The 13,557-nt window shown below is 33.8% G+C and overlaps 1 pseudogene; it reads right to left on the bottom strand.

Annotated features, from left to right (window-relative positions):
• Positions 1 to 928: 928 nt before the first annotated feature.
• Positions 929 to 1,780, bottom strand: LOC121476852 (annotated as a pseudogene).
• Positions 1,781 to 13,557: the final 11,777 nt, after the last annotated feature.

Raw genomic sequence — 13,557 nt, 5'->3', positions numbered from 1 at the left:
TTGTTTTATCATCATAAATTGTTTGTTGTTAATGGTTCAATTTTGTTAATTCTGATGTACCTCCTCATGGATGATTACTATTGTGTCTCTTATAACTTTAGATAATGCAGTCATCCTCAACAGATTCAAGTTGTTTTAACTCTTGGAATCCCTGACTTCCCTGTAAAGCAATGAATGCTGCTGAGGACTTTTATCATGAGAGAGGGTAACTACAGTGACTCTAGTGTTAATAGTTGAGATTTTGCTTTATTTTCTTCCTCCCTGAATTCCTACAACATGTGGACACTGTGAACATGGCTCCCTCAATTGTACATGGAACAAATTTAGGAAATAAATTTTTTACAGAGGACAGTTCTCCCACCTCCAGCATTAAGGCATAGGACAAACTTCTGGTACTTTCCTAGGTCCATATGCAGTTTTTCTCTAGTGTAATTTTCATGAGTCTTGGATTAAGTTTTGTAGCACTGATTTTGGTTCTAGTTTCTGACCTCATTTAGGCTCAAGGTCAAACCTCTTCCTATCTTACAAGTACTATTTATTAAACCCCTTGTCTAGAATTAGATCATAGGGCTTTTTTTTTTTTTTTAAAGACACATTTATTCAGCATTATGATCAGACTATTACGTTTAGCAATCAACAGCATGGGTGCAAAAAAAAAAAAAAAAATCTACAGTATCGCCCCTTGTTGGAATGCTTTATACTTTCCACAGAATGGAAACTAAAATGACCTGTTATACAATTAGTCACAAATACAGTCCTCGAGTTTTTTGCCCATACACATGAGTATTGTCTAAAACATGTCTTCTTTGTAGCAGCTAGGCCCTGCTACCACTGTGCTTGGCTGAGTTCACAAATCTGTTGTAACTTGTAGCTTCCCTGTCACTTCTCTGGCTCTCTTCTACTGCTAAACTTTGTTTCCTGGCAGTAATTAAAATCTTCTGTCAATGCCATAGCTGCTGCTGCTGGAACCTCCATAAGCCACCTTAGTTTCGTGATTTGACAAAGTATTGGCCTCCACCACCTTCGGGGCCAGAGCTTCTGCTTCCAAAATTTCTTCCTTTCATGGGTCCAAAATTTGAGGATTGATTGTTGTAATTGCCAAAATCATTATAGTTTCCACCACCTCCAAAGTTGTTTCCATCATTGCCAAATCCATTATAGCCATCCCCACTGCCACCATATCCATCACCACCTAAAGCACCACCAAAACCACCTCCATGATCACTGGCCATCTCCTGCTTCGATAGGGCTTTCCTTACTTCACAGTTGTGGCCATTTACAGTATGGTATTTTTGAATGACAATCTTGTCTACAGAGTCATGGTCGTCAAAGGTCACAAAAGCAAAACCTCTCTTTTTGCCACTGCCTGGGTCAGTCATGATCTCAATCACTTCAATTTTCCCATACTGTTTGAAATAGTCTCTTAGATGATGTTCTTCAGTGTCTTATTTAATGCCACCAACAAAAATCTTTTTCAGAGTTAAGTGGGCACAAGGTCTTTGAGAATCTTCTCTTGACACAGCTCTCTTTGGTTCCACAACACTTCCATCCACCTTGTGTGGCCTTGCATTCATGGCTGCATCCACTCCTCCACAGTGGCATACATGACAAACCCAAAGCCTCTGGAGGGCTTGGTGTTGGGGTCTCTCATTACCACACGGTCCGTAAGCGTCCCCCATTGCTCAAAATGGCTCCTCAGACTCTCACCGGTTGTTTCAAAGCTCAAACTTCCAAGGAAGACCTTCAGTAGCTGCTCAGGCTCTTTGGGAGACTCTGACTTAGACAGGATGGCGGTGGGAGGGGAGACTTTAACGATGCTTACTCGGTGACGTCCAGGGGCAGAAAGCTCATACGGCTTTTCTATCCTCTCTTCCAATGAATTCATGGGTTTTCTTCTCCTGCTCTGCATTGCCATAGATTCTTTTCTAGCATTTTTTAGTATTTATATTTAGCTTGGTAGTATTTAATAAGATAAGGTTGGGTATTTATCTGCATATGCTAGTTTCAGCATGTTTCCAATATGTAAATAGCTTTGTAAGTGTTTTTTGTACCTTTAGTGTATCTCTCTCAGTCAATGTGCATTATTTCCTTTCTGGATCACACATTCCTGTTCAGTCTCCTGCATTTTTCTTTTTCTCTATGTCATGGTCACCTGATTATGAATTTACATATATAGAGGTAATTCATATTGGATATTTGGTGAAGCTAAAACATTGTTGTAAGGGATATTAAAGATCATGTCTCTCAGTTTCTTTCCATTGCTTGGAAGCAATGGAAGGTAAAGAAAGTAAAGAAATTCAGACTGAGAAAAGTCAATGTCATTCAGCATGATATCCTGGCACAATCTCACTAAGACACTTATTCTGTAAATAAAAAACTCATGGATCATATATTCGTAAAATTTGAGAAATTTTATATTGCTCTATTGAAGTAGCACCAGAATTACTATTTGTGTTCTCCAATTATAGATCTTCATTAAATTGAACTAGAGATAGTAATATGAAGCATGAAATTGCCTTAAATTACTTTAGAACAGTAACCTTGATTTCTACACCTATCATGGCTTTTTTTTAGGCAATGTGAATGTTGAAAAATGATTGTATTTTTACTTTTCTGTTTCCTAAATGGTTCTGGTCATATTTACTTATAATTAACTATTTTTATTTAGTTCTTAAAATGTAAATATTACAAGGTTATTTATAACTAAAGCTTAGTTTTATCAAATGAATATTCATATTAAATCATTTATCATATTATATTCATATATAAAATCTGTTTTTCAAATTACAAAAGTTCCCCCAAAAGTAAATTTCTAGTTTCTATACTAGACCAATGAGTTAGAAACTATGAAAATGTCTGAAGAAACCCCCCCTGTAAGTAGGATCAGCCCTAATCCAGAGGCAGCCCATCCAGGTGCCTTCCTGAAGTTTTAGCAACAAAAAGCATTCTGTTTGTGATAAGAAAACCATTTCCCCCCACACCCTGATTGGAATGTCCCTGAATAGGTTCATGTTGACCTTCTGAGAAATCAACCTGGATGCTATGCGACTCCCGCGGTTCTTTTGTCTTTAAGTGGTTTTTTTCTTTTACCTTTAAAAGATACCTGTAATCGCTAATCGGGGCTCTCTTCCTCCTCGGAGGCGGGGAGCCCGTTTGCGCAAACGTCCAATAAACCCTCTTGCTAATTGCATCTGCCTGTCTGGGGTCTGAGTCTCTGGGGCGTCCGCCGGGACACGTTGGCACCCGTGAGCGAGGGTCCAACATGTCCACTACCCATTTTCTACACATTAATCTCCGTAGTATTAGTACCTCTTAGAATGAAGTACAAAAATTCTTAGGGATACCTGGGTGGCTCAGCGGTTGGGTGTCTGCCTTCTGCCCAGGGCATGATCCTGGAGACCGGGGATCCAGTCCCACATCAGGCTCCCTGTGTGGAGCCTGCTTCTCCCTCTGCCTGTGTCTCTGCCTCTCTGTCTCTCTCTCTCTCTCTGTCTCTCATGAATAAATAAATAAAATCTTAAAAAAAATTCTTATCATGTCATAACTGATTGACTACCTTTTGGCCCATGTTTGCTTATCATCTGCATCTCCCAAAATTCCAAGCTAACCCCATTTCCTCCTCTTCAGGGAATTTGCACCATTTTATGTATTCCTCAAGATTCCATCTCATCTTATACATTTTTTCATCAGCATAAATTGCTTTCCTTTCTTGGTAGTACTTACAGTTTCTCTGGCAAAGTTTGATTTATACCTGAAACATCAATTCAGATATCACCTGGTTTACAAAATTTTATAGTCCCAACAAGGTGGTGAGAAGGAAATGAAGCATGTTTTGAGGCAGTAAGTTATGTAAGAATATCCATTTAATAATTAGCACAGTGTGAATGTGCGTGCGCCTTGAATGTTACTGACAAATGCTTTTTCTAAATTATGTAAAAGATAGTTGGTGATGCTCCCTGTGTCTGCATGCATCTAATCCTCTGAACTACTCACTCTGCTTCCCATGACTTGACCACTGAACTTTAGGAGCTCCTTCATTCATAAGACCTGTGGAGTTATACATTTATGTAGATTATCTCTTAATCCTTCATTTGGGAGTGTTGTGAGGGCAAGGAATGTTTTACAAATGAAGACAATTACATTTAAATATAAAAAAGCCCTATTGGAACCCTGGGTGGCTCAGTGGTTGAACATCTGCCTTTGGCTCAGGTCCTGGGATCCAGTTTTGCATCAGGCTCCCCCCAGGGAGCCTGCCTCTCCCTCTGCCTATGTATTTGTCTCTGTGTATATCTCATGAATAAGTAAATAAAATCTTTAAAAAAAAAAAAAAAGCCTTATTCTGCCTAATTAAGAATGAAACAAAACATAAAATTAAAACACAAAACAAAACAAAACATGGCGTTCTCTCCTACCTTAAGGCCACTTGCCTTTAGTTTCTCACCGCTGTGGTAACCAGAATCTTAAGATAGCTTTAAAGATCTTTAGTCATGTACTTTTCTTGCACAAAAATAAAATCAAGAGAAATTATATTCACTTTTAAATTAAATTTTATTTTTTAAAATTGAGATATAATCCACATATTTCATTGTGTAAGTTTAAGGTGTACATGGATATGTTTCTATAGTGCAATATGATTTCCAGTGTAACATTAGCTAACAACTCTATCAAGTCACATAGTTATGATTTCTTTTTATGGTAAGAACATTTAAAATCTGGTCTCTTAGGAATTGTAAAGTGTATAATACAATATTATTGACTGTAATCATTAGGTTGTGCCTTAAACATTCATTATTAATCACAAAATATATGCATGTTTTAAATACAATTCAACAATACAGTATTTTAAAAAGTCCTCTAGAGAGCACACACTGAGAGTAAAGTTTACTAAAACATTCTTACAATTTATGATCTAGACAGTATTATCTATGAATTCATCTTTTAGAGGTACTCACACAATTGCTCACTGATACATTATATATAAGAAAAAAGAAATGAAGAAAAGAAAATTCAACCATCTAAAAGACCATCAATCAAGGCATTCTGAGATAAAAGCCCTTAATCCTATTCTAATCCTACCTCCTGAAGCTAACTATTCTTAATAATTTCATATGTATTCACCCAAGATATATGTTTATGCAAAACCATCAAAAGATATTTTAACAAAAAAGAATAACATTATAAATGCTACTCTTTAATTTACTTATTTCACTTAATAATACAATAATGTGGGCTATATTTTTTACTATTCCAATCCAATTGTATTATTTTAACACCTACATAATGATATTTAATACATTACACACCTTCAAAAGAATAATTCCACTTGTTATGGTGAATTTAAGTGATATTTTATGATACCTTACTTACTTTGTGATATTTTATGGTGCCTCAAGCATACAGAAATGTTGAGTGCAAAAACAATGTTAATATATAGATAAGCTTAAAAACAAGAGAAAGGGGATATCCAAGTGCTAACAAAAAAGAGAACTCAAAGCCATAGTGGTAAGCTGGAATTAAATGTGCATTAGTGTTTCAGTATATTTTAATTGGATATATGTTTAGTGGCTTGGATATTAAGATTAGTTTGGAGATCAGACACATGCATGGTTGTAACTAAAACTGATAAAACCTCATAAAGCTGGATGATATTTGGGGCAGAGTATTTGGAAAGAAAGCAGCCATTCAACTATCTGGAAATTATCTTTTTAACTTGAATTGGGTAAGAAAAACAATGCACTCTTTGGGAGGCACTTCGGAAAAACTATGTTTATATTTTGTAATTACTGATATCTTATAGATAAAGTATAATATATTTACAATTTATCTATCTAGGATTTGATAGATAATAAAGATCTCTCTCTATAGATGATATAAATAGAGATAGAGATGATAGAGATAGACATAGAGATAGAGATAGAGGCAGAGGCAGAGAGAGATGCAGAGAACATACAACAACCAAGATCTTCTCTTTCTGAATTCAGTATATTTCCTTATGTCACATTGCTGCTAGTCCAACTACCTTCCCCACAAGAAATTTGCTTTGATTGCTTTGTAAGGTAAATGAACTAGTTTTTCACCTGCAGGGTTTGCTTATTCTTCTTAACACAATTCAGAGTTAATGATCCCAAATAATTGTTCAAGCTTGTTCAGGGACCATCTGCCAAATCAATGGAGACATTTCTGCCTGGGAATGAAAATGTGTCTGCATATATGCTGTTATATTTATGTCTGTTGAGGAAATAAGTGTTGCATGGGGGCTGATAACAATGAACTTTAGTCATATTTTATAATAAGGGGATTCATTTTTTCTAATGATAATAATTATTGCCACCATTTTCAGAGCATATTTTATTAGGTCCTTTGCTAATGACTTTATGGGAAAGTATTATTAGCTTTCTTTTCCAGAAGAACAAATTACATTTAACAGAGATTATTATTACTTGCCAAAGATCATCCAGATAATAAGTGCCATAGATAGAATAAAAATTGAGAGAGCATTCTTAGCCTTTATATCACACTATTTTAATTTACGCAAAACGATATGATTCTATGTCTATGTTTCTATTTATAAAGGTATATGCCACCTTGAAAGTGTTAAATTATTCATGTTTTCTATATTAGTTGAACAAACCTGAATCTTCTGCTTTGTTGAGAATAAACTGCAGAGAGGATATGAGCAGAAGAAGGAAAACCATTTAAGAGACTAGACAGCAATAAGAATAGAGACTATTTTTAATAGTTCACAGAGGTTGCAGTGAAAAAGTGGTGAGAAGTGATCAGATTCTGTTGTATTTTTCAATAGGATTTGAAAATGAATTGGGAATGGAGTGTGTGGGAAAGTAATCAAGGACTGCTTCAAGATTTGTGGCCGATTGCCTAGACAGATAGTTTCTATCCACTGAACTGGATAACTGTTTAGAAAAAGTAGGTTTTGGAATTAGGAGATAGGGCAGTAAAGGGCAGGAGTTAGTTATAGACATGCTAAAGTCAAGATGCTTATTTTGCTCCTGAATGGATTTGGGTTCATTCAGCAAAAGAGGTTTGATAATGAAGTTAAAGATTATAGTGTTGTTGGATGAGATGAAAGTTAGGGTACAGTATTTAAGGAAATCACCTCTGAAGGTCAGGCAAACAAATGCTAAAGCACATAGCCCATAATTTTCAAGTATCACTGGGAAATTTGATGACTTATTGATAAAACTTCTACTATCTCAGTCTGTAGCAATAAACCAGATGAATCTCAAGTGATCACTCTTTTACATCTGGATGCTCCTCCCATAATTAGTCTCCTTTTGTTCTACCATACAAATTCTATGAGTTTTCAATGGAAGCCCAATCCCAGAAGCAGAAAGGGAAATAGATGCCAAAAAATGTAGTTCTTATCTTTTCCTCACCATGCAGAGAGGATCTTAGAAGGAGATATTGGTGATGCTAAATTGGAAAAAAAAAGTCCAGTACAATCCCTAATCAAAATATCTAGTAAGCACTTGAATAAAGGAATTTATTTTTCAGAGAATGAATTAGCATTAGAATTATAAATTTGATAGTTGTCATTGTTTCCTAGGGCTGCCATAACAAAGTACTACAAACTGAATGGATTAAAAAAATTATTGTCTCATAGTTCTGGAGGCTTTCCAATATCAAGCTGTCATCAGAACCATGCTGCTTCTCAGACTCTGGGTAGATTCCTTCCTTGTCTTTTGCAGATTCTGATGGTGGCCATCAATCTTTGGTGTATCTTGGTTTATAGCAGCATCACTTCAATTTCTGTCTGTTATTATGTGAATTCTCCCTCTGTGTCTGTGTCTTCAGATGGTATTCTCTTCTTCTTATAAGGATACAAAGCATATTGGACCTGGGCTGGTCCTAACAGCCATCTTAACTTGATTACATATGCAATGATCTTTTAAAAAAAAAAAAATGTCACGTTCACAAAATCACTGCTATTGGGGGTTAGAACTTCAACGTATCTGGGAGAAGGAAAACAATTCAATCTCTAACAATAGTCTTCAGAGTGCTGAGGGATCAAAGACATAAGTCTGAATAAAAACACATAGGAAGTAGATTTGGGTAAGGAAAATCTGTGGCTCAAAGATTCAAATCTGGAACACAGAAGAGATAAGCAATCAGCAAAGAATATTGAGAGAATGGTTATTAAGTAGGAGGGTATATATGTTTTCTCTTGTTGCTGTAACATTAGATCCACTACCATACAATAGGTTACTTGCTGATGGTTCCATGAGTTTTAGAAATGAAAAATGAGCATGAATTTAGCATGGAAAACACTGGTAATATGAGAAGAGCAGTTCATGTATATTGATTTGGATCAAAGTTTGGTGTAAATAATTCAGGTGACAATGGTAACAGAAAATACAGATATAGCAAGTATTAACAACTCTAATATTTATTGGAGGTTTATGATGTATCAGTTGTTACTGAATATTCACATAATCCTCACCAAAACAGTATTTAATAAAGTGGACACTTTTGTTATTCACATCTTTGTAACATGCAATAGAATTATTCAACACTCTTTGATTGGTTTCTATTATTAATATAATTTTAAAGTGGGTCAAAAAGCTACAATGAGTATTATATGATGTTAAACTATTTAAAATTGTATGGTAATGGATCTAAAGTTGTAATTCTGCATTAATCTAAAGTAATTTTTTTTTTTTTTGAGTTAGGGAGCAAAACATCTCATGATGTTTCCTCCTTGGGAATTACTAAAGATAACATAGAAATAAATATTTATATATGTTTTCTGTTTTCTTTTTGATATGAATAAAAATTGGGAAAAGCCAATCAATGACAAAAAGTAATCAGATCTTTTAAACAAAAGTTATGTCTGAATGTTGATGATATATTTTGATAGTCATACATTATTGTTATTATGAGTACACACTTTTTCGTATGGGTTGATGAATATTTAGTTATTAAACATTTATTTTTCTATACCTGACTGTGCAACTTAGCTTAAACAGATTCAAAAGTTTTTGTCCTTTAAAAATAGCAGATTTAATTTTTTTTTCTGTATCAAAAATATTCACAGTGTACTCAATATGTGCCAAGCACTATTCTAAGAACTACATATATAGCAATTAAAACACACATGCATGTGGGCATGTACACACACACACACACACACATACAGCCCTGCCCTCATGCTGCTTACATTCTATGGGAGGATAGATTTTAAGTTAAATTAAAATATATATTTATTAATATTAGATAACATCTTTTAAACCATGTGGATTTTTAAATAGATTTTTAATAGTGAAACTAAATTTGATATTTTTAAGGACCTGTATCATAAAACCATATTAATGTTACTTTTTTTTTAAAGGTTTTATTTATTTTTTCATGAAAGACACAGAGAGAGAGAGAGAGAGAGGCAAAGACACAGGCAAAGGGAGAAGCAGGCTGCTGGAAGCCCGATGTGGGACTCCATCCCAGGACTCCAGGATCACACCCTGAGTCAAAGGCAGATGCTTAACCTCTGAGCCACCCAGGAGTCCCTAATGTTACTTTTTATGAACTTTTATTTTTATGTTTGAATATCATGATTGAATCAATTGAAAACTTGCCAAAAAAAATTGTGATGCAATTATAACTATGCATAATGAGGCAGCAAGGAAGTTTGAATGAATGTTTTAGTTTTATACGTATTTTAATAAAATTATTATAAAATTGTGATCACAAAACAAATTCAAGCCAAAGTTTATAAATAAAATAAATACTGATTTTTAAGTGAAAATTAATATACATAACTTTTCTATTCAAATATCAAATATGTATAACTTTCTTATTCAAATATTATATTTGAGGAGTTACCACAGTTTATTATTTTTTAGAAATATAATCACCACGTTTTCAAAATACTGAATGTTTTCCTATGAATATATATAGGTTTTAAAGTATTTTATAAAATGTATCATTTTTATTTCTCCTATATTGAATTCCTTTGAATATCAAATGAATATTTGCTTATTACTTCCTAATATCTTAAGATAATGTAGAAGCAATATTATCATGAACTTTTAAATATCACATTATTATATATTCCCAAATTTGTATGCATTCAGTTGTCATGAAACTACTGTCTAAAAAGCCAAAGCTTTTCACAGAATGTGCAATAATTAACCAATGTTCAAAATTGCTTTTTCTATCTTGATATACTAATAGGATACAATCTATTTTGCTAGAAAAATTGCATAAAGATTATTCTGCCATAGTTTAGTACTAGCTAAGTAATTGGATGCATTAGGAGTCTAGGAATTTCAGCAAGAATCTGCATTAATCCCCACCAAGCTTGAGTTAGACATAGCAGAAACCCTAAAGAATTCTGTGCTCTTAATTACTACTCCTTTCTTTTTCAATATAGAACTCCCCTGGTGATGAGCAACTGAAGAGAAATCCATCACTGAGGCACTCAAAGTTTATAATCCTACCAGTGACCTTTCCATGAACCCAAATGTAAGGACATTTTTAAAGGAAAGAGTATGTAAGTATAACAAGAAACTAACTTAATTAAAACAGTAAACATTAAGCTGACATGAAAGCAATTTCTACTAGGTCACCTGTCAGCATACCAAACAATAATTTTTGGTTTTGTTTTTACTGAACCTCCTGAACAGACACTGATTTTTTTTTATAAAAGATAATTGTATTTTAAAGACATTTCTTAAAGGTCACAATAGATTTAAATTTACTATGATTAGAAATAAACTTTTAAAAATAAGATTTTAACATGAATATTTTTAAATTCTCAGTCTTTGATAAATATTCATATTCAGACAGTCTTAAATATAACTGCCTATTCTTCACTATAGCTCCTTTTGATTCATTTCATTTCTAGAATGATTTTGAGAATTGACAATATAGTAGTCTTAAAGAAACTCCAAATCATGTGATTGCAAGATACTTGATATTTCTCAGTATAAATCATCGTTTAAGTAAAAAAATTTTCTTTTGTTGTCATTCACTTGAGCCCTCAGTACTCTTGTACTATTGCCTGTAGTGTGCACAATATTTCAGTCTTTTATTTTTTTTAAGATACTATTTATTTTTTTCCAGAGAGAGAGATAGAGAGAGCATGAGCTGGAGGGTTGGGGGAGAAGCAGATCCCCTACTGAGCAAGGAGCCCCAAATGGGGCTTGGGGCTCCATCCTAGGACCCCAGGATTATGACCTGAGCTAAGGGCAGATGCTTAACCAACTGAGTCACCCGGGCACCGCTATTTTGTCTTTTGTAAACTACCTCTACACAGATGTGTTCAACTGCTCTGAACACTAAGTCTAAAAATTTAGTGGGTATTCATTAGTTATTTCAATGTATGTCACAGTTTCTGGAATCTAAAATGTGTTTAAAGTTTGTTGGGTTTCTGTGTGATCTCAACTGACCTGATAATATTGAGGAAAGTAAATAAGGAAAACAAGAATGGTTCATTTCCTTCCCAATGAAAATAGAAACGTTAGTTCTCAAGAGTGTCACAGAAACACTGTTACTAATGCCACGATTTCCCCTCTCCATTCTGTTTTCACTGCTTTCTGCTTTGGTGTCCCAAATTTGCTATGTTAAACTTGTTAAACATGTGTAATTTTTTTATTTGACTTTCTTTTCTGTTGGTTCAGATACTTCTGCTCCAAACAGCAGAATGTTAAATCAAGCACATGTTAACCAAACAAAAAGGGAATTGGAGATGGGATGACTGTCACGGAACCTCAGGACCACCAGAAGTGGAGTTGTTTCTGTGAAACTGTGTTTTGGGACTTGAACATTGTTAAAATCCATCTCTACCTCTCCAATTGTCAGATTTGGTTTTCCAGAATAGCTACTCTAAAGCAAGAGACCTATCTGATACACCCTAAGTTGCTATTTTAAAATAGAACTTTGGAGAATCACCAAAAAAAATCTATATGAGCAGGGAGCTCCCAGCTTTAATCATGTCATTCACATAGTTGCTACAAACACTGCGTCATAAAGTTCAAGTTATTTATGTTAAGAAAAAAGATAATTGTAGTAACAAGTTATGATCGTGCCTGGCATTAGAGTGCTTGTAAAACCCCCCTGAGAGTAAATCTCTGAATCTACCTGCTTTTACCTTAGAGCAAGGTAAAATAAAACTTTGACATGTACTCATGCCTAAATTCTTTGAAAAAAAAGTACTAGTTATTATTTTTTCTTAAGACAAATACCTATTTATGATGATATCTTCTTTTCTTCAACGCCACTATTGTTATACTACTTCAGTTCCTTGAAGCAGTCTTGTATGGTTATGGTAAGAAATTCGATCAGATGTGATGATTACTGACTGTAATCTGTAGATTTCAGACCTCTGAAAAGGTAAAATTCTTATCCATCATGGAACCTAGAAAAGGATATATCTTTTTTCTTTTTATTTAGATTTTATTTATTTATTAATGAGAGACACAGAGAGAGAGGCAGTGACCTAGGCAGAGGGAGAAGAAGACTCCATGCAGGAAGTCCAATGTGGGACTCAATCTTGGGACTTCCGTATCATTCCCTGAGCCTAAGGCAGATGCTTACTGCTGAGCCACTGAGGAGTCCCCAGAAAAGGATATAACTTATCATTAGATGATTTATTTTAATGAGTATCTAATTTACATATAAAGTCATTTTTGCCTCTTACATGTTATAACAGTGGAAATACAGTTGTGTTGATGAAACTTAATTGCTAGTCTATTTCAAATAATATATTGTGATTATTGATGTTTTCAGATAATTTGCAAATGCAGAATTAATATTGCCAAAAAAATCCCATAATATAAAAGCTATATAGTTAATACTTTTCTGATTTTTCAGATAACTTACAAAAGCAAAATTGATATTACAAACCAAATTCTAATATAAAAGCTACATAGTTAACACTTTTTTTCTCTAGATACAAAAATTTAAAAACTAGATGAAATAAATTAAAAAATAAGTGTAAACTCCAAAGATAACTTATCTAAGAATGTTGATATAAAAAATGATTTATAATGCTAAAATTTTTTTGGTAGGTTACAGATTATATACATTATCCTATGAAATTCTTCAACCTTCCAATTCTGTTGACGTACTCACTATTATTACTGTAACTGGATAATATTTATATACTCTATATACTCTGTTATCCAAGCTAACTATAATTTCCCTGAGTATAAGACCACATTTTAAAAGTGTCCGTATCTTCAGTAGCATCTAGCACCAACTATATTATTGTATCAGAATCTGTCACTCTTCTTTCTTACTATATTTTAATATGGGACAGAAGGTTGTCTTGAAATATAATACAAATTAACATTATGATCTAATACTTACTAATCATTTTAAAAACTCAAACAATAAATTTCCCAGTAAGAGTATTAGAAGTGAGGTGTCATCTAAAAAATACTATATTTTAGGGGCAATAGTAATCTTTAGGCTATATGTATAATTAGATGAGTCTACAAGGAGCTGTATTAATGTTCAAGACTGAAAGAGTTGGTGGTAAGTCAGATTTTAAGTAATATTTGACAGAATACATATAAAATAATTTTTTTATCACAAAATGTT

This window comes from Vulpes lagopus, chromosome 16, assembly GCF_018345385.1.
Source record: "Vulpes lagopus strain Blue_001 chromosome 16, ASM1834538v1, whole genome shotgun sequence".
Lineage (NCBI taxonomy): Eukaryota > Metazoa > Chordata > Mammalia > Carnivora > Canidae > Vulpes > Vulpes lagopus.
Note: the sequence above shows the minus strand (reverse complement) of the source record. Positions and strands in the feature narration are given on the sequence as shown.